Here is a 23,709-nt window from a genome sequence, read left to right as displayed (position 1 = left end):
GACCATAAACAATTTTCTATGGCTGACCAATTAGTGGGACCCGCTGGCCAATTATGACCAATTAATAGGCATACTTTTTTTTGGAAAACTCATGTATATAGGGTGTGTAGACTGGAAAATTTTTTTACCTTGGAAAAGTTTAAACGGCCTTGCAAAATTTGCTATGGCTGACCAATTAGTGGGACCCACTGCCCAATTATGACCAATTAGTGACCAATTATTTAGCATACCTTTCGATTTGAAAATCCACCGATGGGGTGCTAACATCCGATAACAGGGCACCATTCGATAACAAAGAAAATTTTATAAATTAATTAAAAAGTTCCTATGGCTGATCAATTAACGAACCTACTGAACAATACCAATTAGGGACCAATTAATTGGCATACGTTTTTTTGGAAAATTTATGTATACAGGGTGGTTAGACAGGAAAATAGTTTTTCCCTAGAAAAATTTTAAATGGCCATAAAAAATTTTCTATAGCTGGACCCTCTGACTAATTATGACCAATTATTTGACATACTTTTCGATTTGAAAATCCACCGATGGGCTGCTAACATCCCACACACGATCTTGGAAATTTTAAAATTTCCATAAAATTTTTTTCTAATGCTGACCAATTACATAAACTTGCTGACCAATTATGACCAATTAGTGACCAATTATTTGGCATATGTTTTGTTATAAAATTCCAGAAATGGGGTGCTAACATCCCAGAGCCAGATAAGAGGGCGTTTTTGTGGCAAACTGCTGAACGAGAATAATACAACTTCCCGCTTTCAAATAAGCATGGATTTCACAACCAAGAAGCTTAGTTCTCCGAACAGAAATATGGTAAAACTTACATAGGCCATACACATATCGCGTTATGTGGTTGAACGCAACATCAATTGTATGAGCGGAACATGAATATAATTTATTGTATACCAACTCTGAATAGGTTATTATCGGCACCAATAGTTGAGCTGCAAGTTTTTTACGTATGGCAACTGGCGTAAATATTGACGACTGTCTTAGATTTCGGTGAGTGCAGTATACCCTCCCCACCCTGAAATTAATATGATCAACGCAATTAAGACTAGAGTTAACAAGGTTTTTAACATTGTTAACAATTTTAATCACGTTGTTATCAATATGTATGATAGGTGGATTACCAATAACGATCTTTTTCCTTGATATCGGTAATACAGAAGACTTACTTGCGTTGAGGCAGAGACCATTTTTGCTAGCCCAGTGCGACACTTTCAACAAATCTCCATTTAATTTAGCGCAAAGGTCATTGGTGTTACTAATACTATCAGATATGTACATTTGCACATCATCAGCGTAGGCATGCATTCTAACGTGACTGCACTCTAGGAAAATGTCATTTAGAAACAGGCTGAATAATAGGGGTCCAAGGATGGAACCTTGTGGAACTCCCAGAGTTAAACATTTTGACTGCGATATTTCGTAGCCCGTGCTTACTCGCTGGCATCTACCGGTCAGATAGCTATCCATAATCTTCACTGCATTTCCACTGAATCCAAAATATTTTCTGAGTTTGTTACAAAGCAACTGGTGATTGAAAGAGTCAAAAGCTTTCGAAAAATCTAATAGACAGAGCAACGTGTGCTGATTTTTATCAAAAGACTCCCGTATATCGTCGAATATTTTCAGCTGTGCTTGGCTCTGAATCCCGATTGAAAGGGTGAAAGTAGTTTATTATTTTGGATATGAAGAGTAATTTGCTCCGCTAGAAGTCTTTCAAAAACTTTCGACAACGCAGGTAAAATACTAATAGGGCGAAAATCATTTGGTGAGCTTCCAAGTCTATTTTTAGACACAGGCTTAACTATGGCATCTTTCCACAGATCAGGGAAGCATAATGTTGTGATACAATGATTAATAACAAGGGTAAGGCAACTCAATATATAAGGTAATATAATTTTCACGAATTTTAGCGAAATCCCATCTGATGTATGTAACGGAATCTTTGAGCTTAATTTTCATCGGTTTCTGGAAGTCTGATTAATTTGAAACTTTGCATACGTATCAAGGACCGATGACCATGCATTAATGTGATGGTGTGGTGACATAAGGTCAACGGCCATAAGGTAAATTGGCCCTATTACCACTTTCAATGGCCATAAGTTTGATTGAAACTCTGCACACATATCAAGGGTCGATGACAATGCATTAATGTGATGGTGTGGTAACATAAAGTCAACGGCCATAAAGTCAATTGGCCTTATTACCACTTTGAATGGCCATAAGTTTGAGTGAAACTTCGCACACGTATCAAGGCTCGATGACAATGCAATAATGTGATGTGGGGGGGGCGGGCATAAAGTTAACGGACATAAGGTCAATTGAACTTATGACCACCCCAAATGGCCATAGATTTGAAACCTTTGCACATAATGCGAAAAACGAATTCCTTTATTAATAATAGAAGTGGATGCATGGCATATCTACAAAAGAGCATACTGGAGCCCTTTTTTAACACGCTTTTATTAGCTTGGCCTGTATCTATGTAACGGAATTTTTGAGCTTAATTTTCACCGGTTTCTAGAAGTCTGATTAATTTGAAACTTTGCGTATGTATCAAGGACCGATGACAATACATTAATGTGATGGTGTGGTGACATAAGGTCAACGGCCATAAGGTCAAGTGGCCTTATTACCACTTTGAATGGCCATACGTTTGATTGAAACTTTGCACACGTATCACGGCTCGATGACAATGCATTATTGTGATGGTGTGGCGACATAAGGTCAACGGCCGTAAGTTCAATTGGCCTTATTACCACTTTGAATGGCCATAAGTTTGATTGAAACTTTGCACACGTATCAAGGCTCGATTAAAATGCAATAATGTGATGGTGGGGTCACATAAGGTTATCGGACATTAGGTCAGTTGAACTTGTGACCACCCCAAATGGCCATAAATTTGAAAACTTGCACATAATGCGAAAAACGCATTCCTTTATTAATGATAGAACTGGATGCATGGCACATCTACAAAAGAGCATCTTGGAGCCCTTTTTAACACGCTTTTATTAGCTTGGCGTGTATCTATCTATGTATCTATATATCCATGTATGTATGTAACGGAATCTGGAGTGGAGCCGAGAGCCCTGGTAATGCAGAGCTCCGAACTACATTGCACATTTTGAAGCATTTTAAGATAGGTACTTTTAGCTAGTGCAGGCCACCAGACCAAGGCACCATAAAGAAGAATCGGGCGCACAATTGCTGTGTAAATACAGTAGGCCACCTTAGGAGAGAACCCACAGGAGGTGCCAATTGCCCTCTTGCAGGTGAACAGCTCTGCTGCTGCCTTCTTGGATTGCTCCACTATATGGTCACTCCACAATAGCTTCCTATCCAGAATGACTCCCAAATACTTCACTTGATCGCTAAACGCTAAGAACGTACCCCCAATTCTTGGCGATGTAAGATTTGGTACTTTGCACCTCCTCGTGAAGAGAACAAGCTCGGTCTTATCCGGGTTGACTTCCAAACTTGTGGCGGGTTGTATACCCGGGGCAGCTCCAGTATGTCAGCTGGGTCCGTTGGCGTCACTGGACCCCAGGCTCTAGCCCTTGGTCGTGAGAGGATATCACGCGCCTCCACTACCTTGAGGCGCGCGCCCGGATATACCACACCTATTAGCGTGACGGCGGCCCTATAGAGGTTGACCGACCTGGCGTCATCACGGGCAATTAGCTTGCAATTGCCCTGGAACCACCCTGCATCGGTGTAAGATGGCGGTGGACCAGGGTTGTCTTTTTAACCTTAACGGCCACCGTAGCGAGCGCGACCTCGATACACTTCAATTGTTGTTTGGGGATCCTGCCATCTTCGCTGCTCTCGCCTATAATGCCAATGATCTGCCGATCCTTGGCAATTTCGGCGAAAGACCGCGTCCAGCCTCCCTGCGTCTTGGCCCATTTCGGTGCCGTGGGGTTGGATTCATCCATAGACCGCTGGCGTTTCGAGGTTTCATCACTCTCGACTAAAACTTTTAAAATTACTTGAACTAAAAAATTAAAAATAAATAATAGTTTAAAAAAACTAAAACAACACGCTTTTATAGCAAACCAAACTAAAAAAGAGAAAATAATTTTCAATTAAAAAGAGTTTATATAACAGTAGTAGAAGGTCAACAAATCGTTTATAGTTAATCACCTGAAAATAAAATTATAACAAAATTTAAGTTATTAACAGAATAATTTAATTCACAGTAAAAAGCGCGGGGTGCTTGATATTGAATGTTACAATCATTCTATTCGCAACTATCTGAGAGGAAAGATATGAAATGTATACAAATGCACCCCACGCTTTTTACTCTGAATTAAATTATTCTGTTAATAACTTAAATTTTATTACAATTTTATTTTGAGGTGATTAACTATAAACGATTGTTTGACCTTCTACTACTGTTATATAAACTCTTTTAAATTGAAAATTATTTTCTATTTTTTAGTTCGGTTTGCTATAAAAGCGTGTTTTTTTAGTTTTTATACTCAGTTGAGCAGAGCTCACATAGTATATTAACTTTGATTGGATAACGGTTGGTTGTACAGGTATAAAGGAATCGAAATAGATATAGACTTCCATATATCAAAATCATCAGTATCGGAAAAAAATTCGATTTAGCCATGTCCGTCCGTCTGTCCATTAACACGATAGCTTGAGTAAGTTTTGAGGTATCTTGATGAAATTTGGTATGTTGGTTCCTGGGCACTCATCTCAAATCGCTATTTAAAATGAACGATATCGGACAATAACCACGCCCACTTTTTCGATATCGAAAATTTCGAAAAATCGAAAAAGTGCGATAATTCATTACCAAATACGGATTAAGCGATGAAACTTGGCAGGTGAGTTGTATTTATGACGCAGAATAGAAAAATAGTAAAATTTTGGACAATGGGCGTGGCACCGCCTACTTTTAAAAGAAGGTAATTTAGAAGTTTTGCAAGCTGTAATTTGGCAGTCGTTGAAGATATCATGATGAAATTTGGCAGTAACGTTACTCTTATTGCTATATGTAGGCTTAATAAAAATTAGAAAAATCGGAGAACGACCACGCCCACTTTTTAAAAAAAAATTTTTTTTTATTCAAATTTTAAAAGAAAAGTTAACATCTTTACAGTATATAAGTAAATTATGTCAAAATTCAACTCCAGTAATGATATGGTGCAACAAAATACAAAAATAAAAGAAAATTTCAAAATGGGCGAGGCTCCGCCCTTTTTCATTTAATTTGTCTAGTATGCTTTTAATGCCATAAGTCGAAGAAAAATTTACCAATCCTTGTGAAATTTGGTAGAGGCTTAGATTATAGGACGATAACTGTTTCCTGTGAAAAAGGGCGAAATCGGTTGAAGCCACGCCCAGTTTTTATACACAGTCCACCGTCTGTCCTTCCGCTCGGCCGTTAACACGATAACTTGAGCAAAAATCGATATATCTTTACTAAACTCAGTTCACGTACTTATCTGAACTCACTTTGTATTGGTGTAAAAAATGGCCGAAATCCGACTATGACCACGCCCACTTTTTCGATATCGAATATTACGAAAAATGAAAAAAATGCCATAATTATATACCAAATACGAAAAAAGGGATGAAACATGGTAATTGTATTGGTCTATTGACGCAAAATATAACTTTAGAAAAAAACTTGGTGAAATGGGTGTGACACCTACCTTAATAAATAGAAGAAAATGAAAAAGTTTTGCAGGGCGAAATCAAAAGCCCTTGGAATGTTGGAAGGAATACGCTTCGTGGTATTACATATATAAATAAATTAGCGGTACCCGACAGATGATGTTCTGGATCACCCTGGTCCACATTTTGGTCGATATCTCGAAAACGCCTTCACATATACAAATAAGGGCCACTCATTTTAAACCCTCATTAATACCTTTAATTTGATACCCATATCGTTCAAACACATTCTAGAGTCACCCCTGGTCCACGTTTATGGCAATATCTCGAAAAGGCGTCCACATATGGAATTAAGGCCCCCTCCTTTTTAAAATACTCATTAACACCTTTCATTTGATACTCATATGGTACAAACAAATTCTAGAGCCACCCCTGGTCCACCTTTTTGGCGATATCTCGAAAAGGCGTCCACCTATAGAACTAAGGCCCACGCCCTTTTAAAATACTCATTAACACCTTTCATTTGATACCCATATCGTACAAACAAATTCTAGAGTCACCCCTGTTCCACCTTTATGGCGATATCTCGAAAACGCGTCCACCTATAGAACTAAGGCCCCCGCCCTTTTAAAATACTCATTAACACCTTTCATTTGATACCCATATCGTACAAACAAATTCTAGAGTCACCCCTGGTCCACCTTTATGGCGATATCTCGAAAAGGCGTCCACCTATAGAACTAAAGCCCACGTCCTTTTAAAATACTCATTAACACCTTTCATTTGATACCCATATCGTACAAAAAAATTCTAGAATCACCCCTGGCCCACCTTTATGGCGATATCTCAAAAAGGCATCCACCTATAGAACTAAGGCCCACTCCCTTTTAAAATACTCATCAACACCTTTCATTTGATACCCATATCGTTCAACCAAATTCTAGAGTCACCCCTGGTCCACCTTTATGGTGATATCTTGAAAAGGCGTCCACCTATAGAACTAAGGCCCACACCCTTTTAAAATGCTCATTAACACCTTTCGTTTGATACCCATATCGTACAAACAAATTCTAGAGTCATCCCTGGTCCATCTTTATGGCGATATCTCGAAAAGGCGTCTACCTATAGAACTAAGGCCCACGCCCTTTTAAAATACTCATTAACACCTTTCATTTGATACTCATATCGTACAAACAAATTCTAGAGTCACCCCTGGTCCACCTTTTTGGCGATATCTCGAAAAGGCGTCCACCTATAGAACTAAGGCCCACGCCCTTTTAAAATACTCATTAACACCTTTCATTTGATACCCATATCGTACAAACAAATTCTAGAGTCACCCCTGGTCCACCTTTATGGCGATATCTCGAAAACGCGTCCACCTATAGAACTAAGGCCCCCGCCCTTTTAAAATCCTCATTAACACCTTTCATTTGATACCCATATCGTACAAACAAATTCTAGAGTCACCCCTGGTCCACCTTTATGGCGATATCTCGAAAAGGCGTCCACCTATAGAACTAAAGCCCACGCCCTTTTAAAATACTCATTAACACCTTTCATTTGATACCCATATCGTACAAAAAAATTCTAAAGTCACCCCTGGCCCACCTTTATGGCGATATCTCAAAAAGGCATCCACCTATAGAACTAAGGCCCACTCCCTTTTAAAATACTCATCAACACCTTTCATTTGATACCCATATTGTTCAACCAAATTCTAGAGTCACCCCTGGTCCACCTTTATGGTGATATCTCGAAAAGGCGTCCACCTATAGAACTAAGGCCCACGCCCCTTTTAAAATACTCATTAACACCTTTCATTTGATACCCATATCGTACAAACAAATTCTAGAATCACCCCTGGTCCACTTTTATGGCGATATCTCGAAAGGCGTCCACCTATAGAACTCAGGCCCACGCCGTTTTAAAATACTCATTAACACCTTTCATTTAATACCCATATTGTACAAACGCATTCTAGAGTCACCCCTGCTCCACGTTTATGGCGATATCCCGAAAAGGCGTCCACCCATAGAGCTAAGGCCCACTCCCTGTTAAAACACTTATTAACACCTTTCGTTTTATACCCATATTGTGCAAATGCATTCTAGAGTCAACCCTGGTCCACCTTTATGGTGATATCTCGAAAAGGCGTCCACCTATAGAACTAAGGCCCACGCTCCTTTTAAAATACTCATTAACACCTTTCATTTGATACCCATATCGTACAAACAAATTCTAGAATCACCCCTGGTCCACTTTTATGGCGATATCTCGAAAGGCGTCCACCTATAGAACTCAGGCCCACGCCCTTTTAAAATACTCATTAACACCTTTCATTTAATACCCATATTGTACAAACGCATTCTAGAGTCACCCCTGCTCCACGTTTATGGCGATATCCCGAAAAGGCGTCCACCCATAGAACTAAGGCCCACTCCCTGTTAAAACACTTATTAACACCTTTCGTTTTATACCCATATTGTGCAAATGCATTCTAGAGTCAACCCTGGTCCAATTTTATAACTATATTCCGAAAAGGCGTCCACCTATAGAACTAAGGCTCACTCCCTTTTAAAATACTCATTAACACCTTTCATTTGATACCCATATAGTACAAACAAATTCTATAGTCACCCCTGGTCCACCTTTATAGCGATATCTCGAAAAGGCGTCCATCTATAGAACTTAGGCCCACGCCCTTTTAAAATACTCATTAATACCTTTCATTTGATACCCATATCGTACAAAATAAATTCTAGAATCACCCCTGGTCCACCTTTATGGCGATATCTCGAAAAGGCGTCCACCTATGGAACTTAGGCCTACTCCCTTTTAAAATTATCATTAACACATTTCATTTGATACCCATATAGTACAAACAAATTCTAGAGTCAAGCCTGGTCCACCTTTGTTACGATATCCCTAAATGGCGTCCATCTATAGAACTATGGCCCACTTCCTCTTAAAATAGTCTTTAATACCTTCCATTTGATACACATGTCATACAAACACATTCCAGGGTTACCCTGGTTCTTTTTACAACATGGTGATTTTCCCTTACTTTGTCTCCACAGGTCTCAACTGAGTATATATATAACCGAACATTACACCCGAACTTAGCCTTCCTTACTTGTTTTAAATTATTATTTATTTTAAAAACGCATTTCGCGACATCATTTTCAGACACAGCTGAAAATTCAAACGATGTGCCCGAGTAATACGCGTTTGAACAAGCTGGAAAATGATCAATGGGTACACTGACTTGTGGACTTCTGACGAAAGCATCATTAAGGTCATCAGTACTTAGTTTGCAATCGACATTTTCTTTGCCATATACACGTAAATTCTTCCAGTTATGCCACAATGTAATGCATGGAAGTCATGGGTCAAGCTTATACCTAAAATATTCACGCTTTTGAGCTCGAATAATTCTTGTCGCCGTATTTCTTGCAACCATCGTCTATGTAGAGGTAGCAGCAATGTGCTATGTAGTTTCGTAAAATGTCGTCCAGCGTTCTTTGGAAAATTGAAGGGACTTTCTTTATGCCAAATGGCAGCCTGGTAAATTCATACTTCCGGTTATTTGTGGAGAAAGCGGTCTTTTCTATATCTGAATTTTTTAAAGGAATTTGGTGAAAGCCACTCTTCAAGTCAATGACCGAGAAAAGATTGTTGCTCCCTAGTTGGGAAAGGACCTCGTTATCAGTCTATATATACGGGTGAATTATAGGGGGAGCGCGATGGTCTTATGATGCCGTCTTCCAGGGATTTTTTAATTTGTCTTTCGACCTCTGATTTTAGAGACATTGGGTATGGGTAACATCTCGAGTAGACAGGGGTGCCGGTTGTCGTCCTAGTTTCTGCGTCCACCTCAGTCGTATATGTCAGTTTTTCATCGGGTTCTGCGAAAAGTGAGTGCTGGTTACATATATTATGAAGCCTTTCTCTAATGTTAGGTTCTCTGTTTTTATTTCTAAATTATTTACCCATCTTGATAGCAGTTGCTTAATTTTGATTTTTTTACCAATTTTAATAATCACGTAATCCCTAGAGGTATGAATTACCGCATTCAATTGTTTGAGGCTGTCATTCCCAATGATGCCGTGGAATGACACCAATGAAGGCAAAATCAAAAACTTAAGGCGTTCCTCGTTTAAACCGAAAAGATTTAAAAATATATGATGCGATACTCTTACTTTACCTCCGACGGAGTTTGCGTAAAAATGTTTTCGTTTGGTAATGGGTTTTTTGCTAATGAAGGTTGTATGTAGTTTTTGTTGGAGCCAGTGTCTATAGGAATTTTAGTACCTCTCCATTGCCGGTTTTGCACTGGATGTAGGGCAATGTCGAGTGCGTTAACCTAAAAAATGAACGTCGCAAAACTCTTCGCCTTCTTTTTCGTTGTCATGTACGTACCGCGAATAATCCTGATAGTAGTCTTCCCAGGATTGTGTTCCTTCTGCGTTCAGTTCGTCAGTTTCGTATCCGTATGTACTTGTTTCGCATCTATAATTTTCTATAATCGGGTTTCCAGTCAAAATAATTGGAAAAACGCCTTTATTATTTTATTGTTTCGCATCGTTGTGTTTCGGCTACGGTGGCGTCAGGTGATGGTTCTATATGCTCTATACTTTGAAATTTAGGAGCAGCATCTCTATTGAATTGTCCTGTGTGCGCCGGGGATGGTCGCTTCGACGCTACGTTGCTGTATCCTGGCCTGTTCATGTAATTGATGTTTCTTGTTCGCATCGATTGGTCCACGTCCATAGGTGTGGGTGGTTTTGGTTGTAATGACCTTGGCGGTGGATTACCGTAATGCATGGGCCCTTGCATGTTTGGTGTATTCGAGTACTGTAGATGTGGTCGTTGATATTGTTGGTATTGGGGATGCTGATACTGAAGTTGCTGATGTTGAAGTGTATGGTACTGAGGTTGCTGTGGAAATCGGGTAAATGGAGAAATTGATTGGGGAAAATGCGCAAAGTGCAGGTAAAATGGTTGATTGGATTGTTTCTTCGGTGGGAGTGCAGGCTTTTGTTGGTATGTTGCAAATGATGCTGTAGGTAGCATTGGTCTTCTGGGTAAATTGTACTGGCTGTTAGCGTGAGCAGCTCTGAAGTTCGAATTTTCCAGTTTAATGCATAAATGTAAGGCTTCGGGCAAATCAGACGGTTTTTTCATGCCGAGGAGTCTGGACATGTCACCTGATAGTCCTCTAACAAATGTATCTAGTGCCTTTTCACGGTATGTACGCGTGAGGACACGCATGACCTCCCCGCTAATATCCGTGCAGGATACCTTGTTGAGTATTAGCGAAAGGTGGGAATACACCTCCGCGTAGAATTCTTGTACCGACTTCCTGTTTTGGACCAAACAAATCATCTGGTACACAAGGGTGCTTAAGTCCCGTTTGTCAGCATAGTGTGCTGTGACGCACTGGGAAATTGCTTTCCAATTTAAGGGGGTGTTATAGGGTTCGAGTGCAGCGTCTGCACTGCCTAAAATTTTGTTGCGAATTACGCTTAAAATGCCGAAGAATTTAGGTTAACCCATGCTTGGTTCATAAATCTTCAGGATTCGCTCAACACTTTTTTCCATCTACTGAATTCTGCTGGGTTGACACCGAACTCGTGCAGGGATCTCAAAACCTCAGGGCCGTTGTCCATATCAGAGAGGTTACTTCGAAATTGTTCGTCGATCAATTGGTCCGTTAAGGGTTGTTGTGTGGGATTAAGTTAGCTCCTAACTATATTATTTTCGTCCGTTACGATAATTTCGGTCATTAGATCTTTTATAAGGTTCCTAAACTCAGGGGAGGCATTCGCCGATTGGGGCTGAGGTTGTGGTTGTGCTGGTGCCCCTACTGCAGGTGCACCTGTATTACCCAACAAAGGTTGTCGTAGTACATTATTTTGGGCCACTTTTGCTCTATGTTATTGGGTTATTGTGTTTTCATTTCCTTTTTTATATAACAATATCTGGAGGGTCCCTTTTCAGGTGAATCGCAGAGTTGGATTTGTTTTATTGTTAATTGCCTATTTAATAATACGGTGGAGATATTGACCAAAATGTTTCTGATTTTTATACCATCATTTACGGTATTTTGGAAAAACACGTACCTAAGCGAAGACGTGTGTCTACCGATCCAGTCCAAATATGGCTCACTAAAGAGCTAAGGTCCTTAAAAACAGAAAATCGCGCTTCTGGAAATTATCAAAAAGTCGGGCTCTCACTCCGATTACTTGCAGTACTCCATTTTGCGTCATAAATATTTTGAATTAAACTAAAAGTGCTATAATGCATACATCTGCAGGATGAAAAGGAAAATAACTTGCAATCCGAAAGCGTTCTATGGTTTCGTGAACACTAAACGAAGGGTTAAAGGGTTTCCGTCTGCTTTAAAATACTAGGAACATTTGTCTAGCGACGACCAAGATATTGCTAATTTCTTTGCACAATTTTTCAAGTCCAACTATTCCGCTGAACTTAGCTCTTTTTCAAACGAATATCCATGTCAACTTAAATCACTTAACACAGCTAATATTCCAGTCATATCTCCTTATGAAGTTTTTTTCCTCTTTAACGCCTTTGAAGGAATCTTACAAGTACGGTCCTGATTTAATTCTCACTTTCTTTCTTAAAAAATGCACTGAACACATTTATCAGTCCTTAACTGATTTATTCAATCTGTCCCTAAAACATGGAACTTTTCCTTCTGCTTGGAAAGAATCTTTTTTCATACCCCTTCACAAAAGTGGCAGTAGGGCGTGTGTAGAAAACTATCGAGGAATTGCAAAGTTGTCGGCCATCCCAAAGTTGTTTGAAGCTATAGTTACCAACCAGCTATCTTTTTCCATTTCTACTTTGATTGCAGAAAAGCAGCATGGATTCTGTAAAGGCAAATCTACCGTTACTAATCTACTTGAATTCACAACTCATGTTTCTAATGGATTTAGGGAAAACCTTCACACCGATGTTATTTATACCGATTTCAGTAAAGCGTTTGACAAAGTATCCCACTCCTTAGTTATCTACAAGCTTAATCGGCTTGGTTTCCAACCTGGTCTCACCCAGTGGATCTCGTCGTATCTCTGCGGTTGAAAGAAAGGTTACTTTTAAAAATACTCTTTCTAATGTCATTGATGTTCCCTCTGGCGTCCCACAGGGCAGTCATCTAGGTCCAGTTCTGTTCTTGCTATTTATTAATGATATTTTACCACAATAAAATATTTCAAAACCTTAATGTATGCCGATGATGTAAAACTTTTTAGGTCTTATGCGTCTATCGAAGAACGTCCCTTGCTTCAAGCGGATTTAAACTGCCTAATTACCTGGTGCAACGTGAATTCAATGCCGTTTAACCTCAATAAATGTAAATTCATGTCCCTCTCTCGGAGTCTTTGCCAGCAGCCTCTTATGTAATTAATCATTTTTGTTTTCTATCAATAAACTATTTTGTGGACTTGGGAGTCACGATAGATACTAAGCTTAGTTTTAACCTTCATATTAATGGTACTGTCAATAAGGCTAGAGGTGTTTTTTCATTCGTGAAACGGTGGTCCAAAGAATTTAATGACCCTTATGTAACTAAAGCACTTTTCACCACTTTAGTTAGACCGATACAGGATACGGATAAATAGTCTGGAATCCTAAATAAGCAAGCAGATAGACTTGAATCAGTACAAAAGAAATTTCTACTTTTCTCTTTAAGAAATTGTCAGTTGGACTCTGCGTATAATCTTCCTCCGTATACTAGTCGGTTGAAGTTTTAAAATCTTCCAACTCTGCAAGTCGTAGAGAAATGCCATGCGTAATATTTATGGCTAAACTACTGAATGGATTGATATCTAGCCCAATTCTCTTAAACGAAGTAAACTTTAACGTCCCATCACGAGTTTCAAGACATTAAAAATCTCTTCTTTTGAGGCAGTGTAGAACTAATTTCGAATTAAATGAAACTTTTCGGTGTTTGTGTCATGATTTCAACACTCATTCTAGTTCATTTCATATAACGGATTCACTTTTTACCATAAAGAAAACTGTCCAATCCTATCTTAACTCGTTACAAAAATTACATATACTACACTGTTATTTATAATAATCAGCTGATGATTTTTATTCTGTAGCTGAGCAGTTTTAGATCTCAACGCTTAACAAACATCCGCCTATCAACAACTCGGCAAAAACAAATCCACGCGTCATGCGGATGCGCCCCTCGCGTCGGTTGTGCAGGCTTTGGAGGGTATTAATCCGTTGGGTATTATTATTATTATTATATTTATGAGCTGTACAAGCTCTTTATTATATAATGTAATTATTTCGAAGAGAAACAAAAATTCTGAAATGCAAATTGCTTATTAAAACATGTTTATTCGAGCTCTAGGCTACACAAATACATATATCAAAATTAAAAAAACCGATATTTATTTTGCATATATGATATCGTCGATAAGCAACAACCCCATGATGTAATTACAAGGTGACTGACGTTGGCAGCTTCTCTTTCTAATCCGCCATCTTGAACTCCCACTTTTAAACTCAATTTGCCTTTTTGCGAAACTACTTTTATTTTTACATAGAATTTCTACAAAAAATTTTAAAACCGAAAGTGAAGCAAGAGAAATCAAAGGTGAGCAACACTGATCAACGTTCACTTATTTGTTTTGATCGTCATTCGTTGTCAATTGAAGAAAAAATTACGATTTCGCCTTTGAAAAAATTTGCTTATTGTTGAAAATTTAGACAAATATCTTATAAAACGTAAGTATGCATAAAATATCACATAAAATATTACATGCTAATTGTTAATTTTCATTTATCTACAGGTATTTACATTGTTTACCACAATTATTGGAAAACTGCGGCGGTCTAACTCGCAATCCTAGCGATACACAATCCCTGTATTCGGACTGGGGGTTTTCTATGGAAATAAAAGGGGAGTTTACTCTTTATTCATTGTTAAAGACTAACTCTGTTTACATTTACCAAAAATGTACTATAATTGCATTTTTCCTTCTGCAGATTTCGTTTGCCATCACCTAACGCTCGGCCTGTTTAAAATTTTAATTGCACATTGCGGAGTGAGTTACTAAAATTACTGGTACTTCTTTACTTTAGATCGGAACTTTTAAAACGCGTAAACAAAATATAAAGAGAGTTGCCAAAAGGCGCGCTTTGGACCCAGGACCACGAATCCGAAAGCAGAAATTGAAAAATTTGTCAATTATCAAGTAGTTGTTGTAATGTTTTACACAGGAAACAATTTTGTGTACAAAGAGATTTTGTACAGATTTAATTTTGATCCCACCCCCGGTTTCGGAGGGGCCCGGGGTCTTTTTTCTTTTGAACGCGCTAAAATTTTTCGGATTCTTCATACTGATGTCAAGACCTCTTCCGATATTTTTGGACGAGTTTTAGCAGTTCTGAGCTAAAGTAAAGAATTATCAAATTTCTCTAAAAATATCAGCTCCATAATCTTTAGTAAAATAGCTAAATATTATATATATATATATATATATATCCATAGATTTGAACCTATCGAATGTGTGGAGTTTCCAACATTTCTATCTTTAGACCTATGGTGAGTGAACTATGATAAAAAGTGTTATTAAATTAAATTTTTGGGAAAATTGTATCCTAAATAATGTCTTTAATTTTTTATTTAAGTTTGTGTGCTACTGCTTTTCCATCGTTTGAGTCCCTTCCCGTATATAACAGCAATCTCTTCTATAAAGGTTCATCACATTCAACATTTGTACATTCGTGGTAAGTTAATTTTGTGCTTACAAAGTTATACAACGCGAAAACGATTTTGTGCATAAATACATGAGACGCTGCACACACACTACATCAGTAATTCAGCAACAACAACGCTACACTATTGGAAGAGTAAACTAGAATATCAGCACACTGTATGCATTTAAGTGGACCTGTTACAAGGACAACGTATAATATTCTAAGATTTATGAGTAGGTGCAATATTACAATAGGATTGCGCAACTGTTAAGAATGCAATGACTCCCTTCTTCTACAGTACAAATCTGTTTTTTAATTTTACTCGAATAAATATAAAATTATTTAATGAAATTTTTAAATGAGAAATAAATTATCTTTCAATAAATGAAGGCAACGTATTACACATCTTAATATAGATGTTTCTTTTGTACGTGTGCATGTGACCGAACTGATTCTTAAATACTGGACCTATTTTGATGCAATTTTGTGTGTGTGTGTTCAAGGGGTTCGAGGATGCATTATTACATTCACAATTTGGAACGTTTTCTTTTTTACCTATCTGAAAAGTGAACCAGGGGCCGACCCCTTCCAAAAAAACTAATTCATGACGCGATTTGCTCAAAATCCGGTACAGGAACAACTCATTGACCAAGTTAATATTTGATAAACTCTTCTTTCCTGGAAAAGGACCAGGAACCGAACTATTATAAAATTTTATTTGGCTAAGAAAAAGATCGAGAGGGAAATGGAGAGTTATATAAAAAGCCATAGGCTGAAAAGAGAAAAAGAACATCACAGATTGGAATGGGATTTGGCGATCGAGGGGAAGGAGAAGAGTGAGAAATGGAGAGAGGGTGACGGAGAGGAAATAAATTAGGAGTAGGAAATCGAGAAAAGGTGGGAACGATAAGAAGGGGAGACCTAGAGAAGGGAAGATGATACATAAAAACAGGAAGTTTGGGAATTAAGTCGGAGCAGAAGAGGACAAGGACCAGGGGAAAAGCGATCGAAACTCCCTTGGTGTGACCAATTGGCTCCAGTTGGCAGAGAAGAGAGCAAAAAGCGAGGAAAGAAGATACAAATTTTTTTTGCAATATGACAAATATCTTTGTTTACTGAGGAAGTATACATATCGCATAGAGAAATATTATAGGACAGGAGAACGTTTCAATTATATATCTATATCTTATATGTAAAGATGAATACGATTCTAGAAATTATACCCGCGTTAATTCCATGTATGTAGTTTTAGTGATTTATAAAAAGAAAGATATTTCATGTTTGGTATAGAGATTCCATGAATGAGGACTTTCACGAGAGAAAGGTAGAGGGAGTGGAGTAGAAATGAGAGTGCTAGTAGGTTAGGTAAGGTTGAACTTGCAGGTACGTGAGGACCTCACATAGACTGAACGAAACCTGAGAGTTACCAGAAGTTGGTTTAATGACCATACAGCCAAACCCCACCCTCTTCGCAAATAGTAGAAGTTTTCTAGGAGCTATTCCACTTCCTGCTTCTAGATCTGACAGCTGTATCACTCCTATAGCAGCAGTGTCAGATATATGCTCCGCCTTATCCCGATTCTTTCCAGGGATTCCTTACACTCTAACTAAAAAATAACTGAAGCCAACACAAATTTTCCAAATTCTTCACTCTCCGATTTCTAAAATTATATACGTTTTTAGTTTGCAAGATGCCTAAAGCAAGTGGTGCTCTATGCCATAAAACTTGAAAACAGGAAGGTTTCAAGATGCACCACGTTCCTAAAAACATTATAAAAAGAAAAAAATGGGCAGATGCCTGTGGTGTGGACCTATCACCAGAGGCAAAGATATGCAGTTTGCATTTTTCCCCAGAAGATTTCACGTATAGCTCTGATGGCAAACGCATTAAATTTTGCGGTGATGCGATTCCCATGAAAGTTGATTTCGTGTATGATGACCCACAATTTCTTGAGGCATCAACTCAAACTGAGTAAGTTTGCCATGTTTTGTGAAGCTTTTGATATGTTTACACATAAGTTCCATTTAGACCCAATACGAACCGCGAAGAGCTCCTTGAAGCTCGATTAAAAATCTTGGAGGGGTCAGCAAAATAACTAGACAACCTTCGGAAAAGCCTCAATGCGCATTTTACTGAAGGTCAGCTCAAGAAACTTGATAACCCTTCTAGAACAATACATTGGAAGTGGAATGACATGTCATCGGCTATAGCCCTTCATGCGGCTGGACCTAAAGCGTATAGGTATTTATTAAAGACTGGATATCCTCTTCCATGCGAGTCCGCTGTAACAAAATGGATACAGAAAGTAAAGTTCGAGTACGGTGTTTTGGATTTTTCGATCGAAGCAATGAGAAGTGTACAGGACATGGATGTGGATGTGGAAGACAAGATATGCATCCTTTCGTTCGACGAAATGCACTTAGAGCCTGCATATGAATGTGACTCACTCACGGATACAATGAAAGCGCCCAGCAAAAAAGCTCAAGTGGTAATTGCTCGCGGTCTCAGGCGTTTTTGGAAGCAACATGTCTTTTGTGCGTATGATTGTAAAATGAGCAAATTAATATTAGAGAACTTAATTACTATCCTAGACGGAGCAGAGTATACCGTTGTTGGAGTTGTTTCGGATATGGGACCCGAAAATCAAGGCCTCTGGAAGGAGCTGAATATTTCAATCGGTAAAATTCAACTTAAAATTAATGTGCATTTTATTGATATAGCCCTATTTTGTATTAGACCAAACGTGGTTTGCAAATCCGGTGAATAGTGGAAAAGTTTTTGTTTTCGCTGATGCACCGCATCTGCTAAAGCTCATTCGGAACCATTATTTGAACACCGGTCTGAAAATTCAAGACGACTTTTTGACACCGCGGAGTATTGCTGACTTACTGAAACATACATCTGTGTCCGACGTTTCTATACTATATCGACTGTCGGAGCGCCACCTAACAGTACGCAATGCAGAGCGCCAAAAAGTAAAACCAGCAGCGCAATTGTTTTCTCACAGCACAGCAAGTGCTTTGCGTCGCTGTGAGGAACGGGGACTTGATGTCTATAATGCGAATGAAACTGCGGATCTTTTTGACGCAGTAAATGACTGGTTCGACCTCTTGAACTCCAAACTTTCCACCATGTAGACTTTACCATCAAAGCGACCTTTTCGAATGAATTATGAGGAGCAGCTGGCTATTCTTTCGAAAATGGACGAGTATATTAGGAATATACGCATTGGGACAAATAAGAATTTGTTGCCTTTTCAGAAAGGGGTTTTAGTTACAAACAGTTCGCTACGGGGTATATACATTTATGTTAAGGAACATTTTGGTATGCAATACATTTTGAAATACCGGTTGAATCAGTACATTGTGGAAAATTTTTTTTCGGTAATGCGCGCGAAAGGTGGTTTATATGATCATCCAACAGCAATGCAATTCAAATACAGATTACGAAAATATTTATTAGGTAAAATATCACTTATTTTGGTATCTACTCGTATATTAGTATATACAATTTTTAATAACATTACAGCACGAAATACAGAGACGTTGGCTGCACTTGGAAACGTTGAGATAGACGAAACGGAATGGTTAGATTTCGATCTAGACAACGAGTTGTTATTTTATAATGAGAGCATTGAAGACGAAGATGTCAACTGCACGATTCCAGAATCACAACTTATTGAAATCGAAGGCTTGCACGAGGATGGTCTAGAATATGTAGCAGGCTACATAATAAGAAAGCTGGTACTCTATCATTATGTCAGTAAAGAAACCACCTCTCAGCATGTGAGTGAGGAAAGCTTCTCTTCATATGTGGATTTGTTATCCAAAGGTGGTTTAGTAAAGTCTTGTCGTAAATTTTTAAATAAAATAATGGAGTTGGAAACACTTTTTTATCAAAATAATGGAGCAATAATAAAGAAAAAGAGCAAATTTATTGAAGGTTTAATAAAAAAGAGTGAGGGTTGCGACTGCGAAATCGAAGTAAAAAGATTATTTTTTAAAAGTCGAATGTATTTTCGCATAAAAAGCCTTAACAAAGCAATGAAAAATAAGTAGTAAAATTCGCATAAATGTAAATAATCAAAATAACTCCATAATGTTCTTAGCTTTTTTATACTCAGTTGAGCAGAGCTCACAGAGTATATTAAGTTTGATTGGATAACGGTTGGTTGTACATATATAAAGGAATCGAGATAGATATAGACTTCCATATATCAAAATAATCAGGATCGAAAAAAAATTTGATTGAGCCATGTCCGTCCGTCCGTCCGTCCGTCCGTCCGTCCGTCCGTCCGTTAACACGATAACTTGAGTAAATTTTGAGGTATCTTGATGAAATTTGGTATGTAGGTTCCTGAGCACTCATCTCAGATCGCTATTTAAAATGAACGATATCGGACTATAACCACGCCCACTTTTTCGATATCGAAAATTTCGAAAAACCGAAAAAGTGCGATAACTCATTACAAAAGACAGATAAAGCGACGAAACTTGGTAGATGGGTTGACGTTATGACGCAGAATAGAAAATTAGTAAGATTTTGGACAATGGGCGTGGCACCGCCCACTTTTACAAGAAGGTAATTTAAAAGTTTTGCAAGCTGTAATTTGGAAGTCGTTGAAGATATCATGATGAAATTTGGCAGGAACGTTACTACTATTACTCTATATGTGCTAAATAAAAATTAGCAAAATTGGATGAAGAACACGCCCACTTTTTAAAAAAAAAATTTTTTAAATTCAAATTTTAACAAAAAATTTATTATCTTTACTGTATATAAGTAAATTAAGTCAAAATTCAACTCCAGTAATGATATGATGCAACAAAATACAAAAATAAAAGAAAATTTCAAAATGGGTGTGGCTCCGCCCATTTTCATTTAGTTTGTCTAGAATACTTTTATTGCCATAAGTCGAACAAAAATTTACCAATCCTTCTCAAATTTGGTAGGAGCATAGATTCTATGACGGTAATTGTTCTCTGTGAAAATGGGCGAAATCGGTGGAAGCCACGCCCAGTTTTTATACACAGTCCACCGTCTGTCCTTCCGCTCGGCCATTAACACAATAACTTGAGCAAAATCCGATATATCTTTACTAAACTTAGCCCACGTACTTACCTGAGCTCACTTTTTCTTGGTATAAAAAATGGGCGAAATCTGACCATAACCACGCCCACTTTATCGATATCAAAAATTACGAAAAATGAAAAAAATGCCATAATTCTATACCAAATACGAAAAAAGTGATGAAACATGGTAACTGGATTGGTTTATTGACGCAAAATATAACTTTGGAAAAAACTTTGTAAAATGGGTGTGACACCTACCATATTAAGTAGAAGAAAATGAAAAAGTTCTACAAGGCGAAATCAACAGCCCTTGGAATCTTGGCAGGAATACTGTTAGTGGTATTGCATATATAAATAAATTAGCAGTACCCGACAGATGATTTTCTGGATCACCTGGTCCACATTTTGGTCGATATCGCGAGAACGACTTCACATATACATCTAAGGGCCACTCGCTTTTAAAACCCTCATTAATACCTTTAATTTGATATCCATATCGTACAAAAACATACCAGAGTCACCCCTGTCCCACCCTAATGGCGATATCTCGAAAAGGCGTCCACCTATAGACCTAATGTCCACTCCCTCTTAAAATGCTCAGTAACACCTTTCGTTTGATACCCATATCGTACAAACATTCTAGAGTCACCCCTGGCCCACCCTAATGGCGATATCTCGAAAAGGCGTCCACCTATAGACCTAATGTCCACTCCCTCTTAAAATGCTCAGTAACACCTTTCGTTTGATACCCATATCGTGCAAACATTCTAGAGTCACCCCTGTCCCACCCTAATGGCGATATCTCGAAAAGGCGTCCACCTATAGACCTAATGCCCACTTCCTCTTAAAATGCTCAGTAACAGCTTTCGTTTGATACCCATATCGTACAAACATTCTAGAGTCACACCTGGCCCACCCTAATGGCGATATCTCGAAAAGGCGTCCACCTATAGAACTAAGGATTACTCCCTTTTAAAATACTCATTACCACCTTTCATTTGATACCCATATCGTACAAACACATTCTAGAGTCACCCTGGCCCACCCTAATGGCGATATCTCGAAAAGGCGTCCACCTATAGACCTAATGCCCACTCCCTCTTAAAATGCTCAGTAACACCTTTCGTTTGATACCCATACCGTACAAACATTCTAGAGTCACCCTTGGTCCAGCTTTATGGCGATATCTCGAAAAGGCGTCCACCTATAGAACTAAGGATTACTCCCTTTTAAAATACTCTTTACCACCTTTCATTTGATACCCATATCGTACAAACACATTCTAGAGTCACCCTGGCCCACCCTAATGGCGATATCTCGAAAAGGCGTCCACCTATAGACCTAATGCCCACTCCCTCTTAAAATGCTCAGTAACACCTTTCGTTTGTTACCCATATCGTACAAACATTCTAGAGTCACCCTTGGTCCACCTTTATGGCGATATCTCGAAAAGGCGTCCACCTATAGAACTAAGGATTACTCCCTTTTAAAATACTCCTTACCACCTTTCATTTGATACCCGTATCGTACAAACACATTCTAGAGTCACCCCTGGCCCACCCTAATGGCGATATCTCGAAAAGGCGTCCACCTATAGACCTAATACCCACTCCCTCTTAAAATGCTCAGTAACACCTTTCGTTTGATACCCATATCGTACAAACATTCTAGAGTCACCCCTGGCCCACCCTAATGGCGATATCTCGAAAGGGCGTCCACCTATAGACCTAATGCCCACTCCCTCTTAAAATGCTCAGTAACACCTTTCGTTTGATGCACATATCGTACAAACACATTCTAGAGTCACCCCTGGCCCACCCTAATGACGATATCTCGAAAAGGCGTCCACCTATAGACCTTATGCCCACTCCCTCTTAAAATGCTCAGTAACACCTCTCGTTTGATACCAATACCGTACAAACATTCTAGAGTCAGCCCTGGCCCACCCTAATGGCGATATCTCGAAAAGGCGTCCACCTATATACCTAATGCCCACTCCCTCTTAAAATGCTCAGTAACACCTTTCATTTGATTCCCATATCGTACAAACACATTCTAGAGACACCCCTGGTCCACCTTTATGGCGATATCTCGAAACGGCGTCCACCTATGGAACTAAGGATCATTCCTTTTCAAAATACTCATTAACAGCTTTCATTTGATACCCATATCGTACAAACACATTATAGAATCACCCCTGGTCCACCTTAATGGGGACATCTCGAAAAGGCGTCCACCGATAGACCTAAGGCCCACTCCCCCTTAAAATGCTCAGTAACACCTTTCATTTGATACCCATATCGTACAAACAAATTCTAGAGTCAGCCCTGGTCTACCTTTATGGCGATATCCCTAAATGGCGTTCATCCATAGAACTATGGCCTACTCTCTCTTAAAATACTCTTTAATACCTTTCATTTGATACACATGTTATACAACCACATTCCAGGGTTACCCCAGATTGATTTTCCTTATTTTGTCTCCATAGCTCTCAACTGAGTATGTTATGTTCGGTTACACCCGAACTTAGCCTTCCTTACTTGTTTAATATGTTCTACAATATATGTGAATTACCATGTTTTGTTTATTTAATTAATTGAAAGTATTGCAGAAAATATATGATGAATACCTATAAATAAAAACTGCAACTTGAAAACGGTTAATCAATTTAACTTGTTTTATAAGAAATAGCTTTCCCCTGCCTCAAGGCATTTTAATATGATTGCAATTTTCATAAACAAATGGAAACAAAATCAGTTTCTTCGCCAATTTTATTTGAATACTTTTATACAAAAAAGTACCAAATTTAATACTATTTTACACAACGGCCCCTTCTATTCTTCCCCTTTCTCTCATCATTCGTATTGTATGGGAGTTTTCAAAATGAGCTTTCACTACATAGACCACCTTGTCGTTATTACATCATGCAACAACCCTATGTACCTGAAGATGACTTCAAACTGAGGTCGAAATAATGACAACAATAAATATAGTATATGCAAAATCAAAATCGCTTTTTTTTGAAATTTTGATAAATGTATATATTAGTGTGGCCTAGGGTTTACTTTAAAGGTATTTTAAGTACATTTCAGAATCTGTATTAATATCTATAGTGTTTTTGAATTTTAGTAGAGAGATTAAATTATGAGAAATTAGCCTAAAATGAAAATTTAACTACTATATTATCATTTTTAACAAATTTCTTATGGAAAATTTTTTTCTTTACGGCTAAAA

General features: G+C 38.3%; 1 protein-coding gene and 1 long non-coding RNA gene across 10 annotated transcripts in view; one reads left to right on the top strand and one right to left on the bottom strand.

The window, feature by feature from the left end:
• dpr19 (defective proboscis extension response 19) overlaps positions 1 to 23,709 on the bottom strand; it is a 1,424,328-nt gene that overhangs the window by 24,210 nt on the left and 1,376,409 nt on the right. The window lies entirely within an intron of this gene.
• On the top strand, positions 14,687 to 15,610 carry LOC137242378 (uncharacterized). The gene is made up of 3 exons (XR_010950210.1): positions 14,687 to 14,747; positions 15,194 to 15,247; positions 15,334 to 15,610. It is a non-coding gene; the product is annotated as an uncharacterized lncRNA (long non-coding RNA).

Source organism: Eurosta solidaginis, chromosome 2 (assembly GCF_040869045.1).
Source record: "Eurosta solidaginis isolate ZX-2024a chromosome 2, ASM4086904v1, whole genome shotgun sequence".
NCBI classification, from domain to species: Eukaryota; Metazoa; Arthropoda; class Insecta; order Diptera; family Tephritidae; genus Eurosta; species Eurosta solidaginis.
Note: the sequence above shows the minus strand (reverse complement) of the source record. Positions and strands in the feature narration are given on the sequence as shown.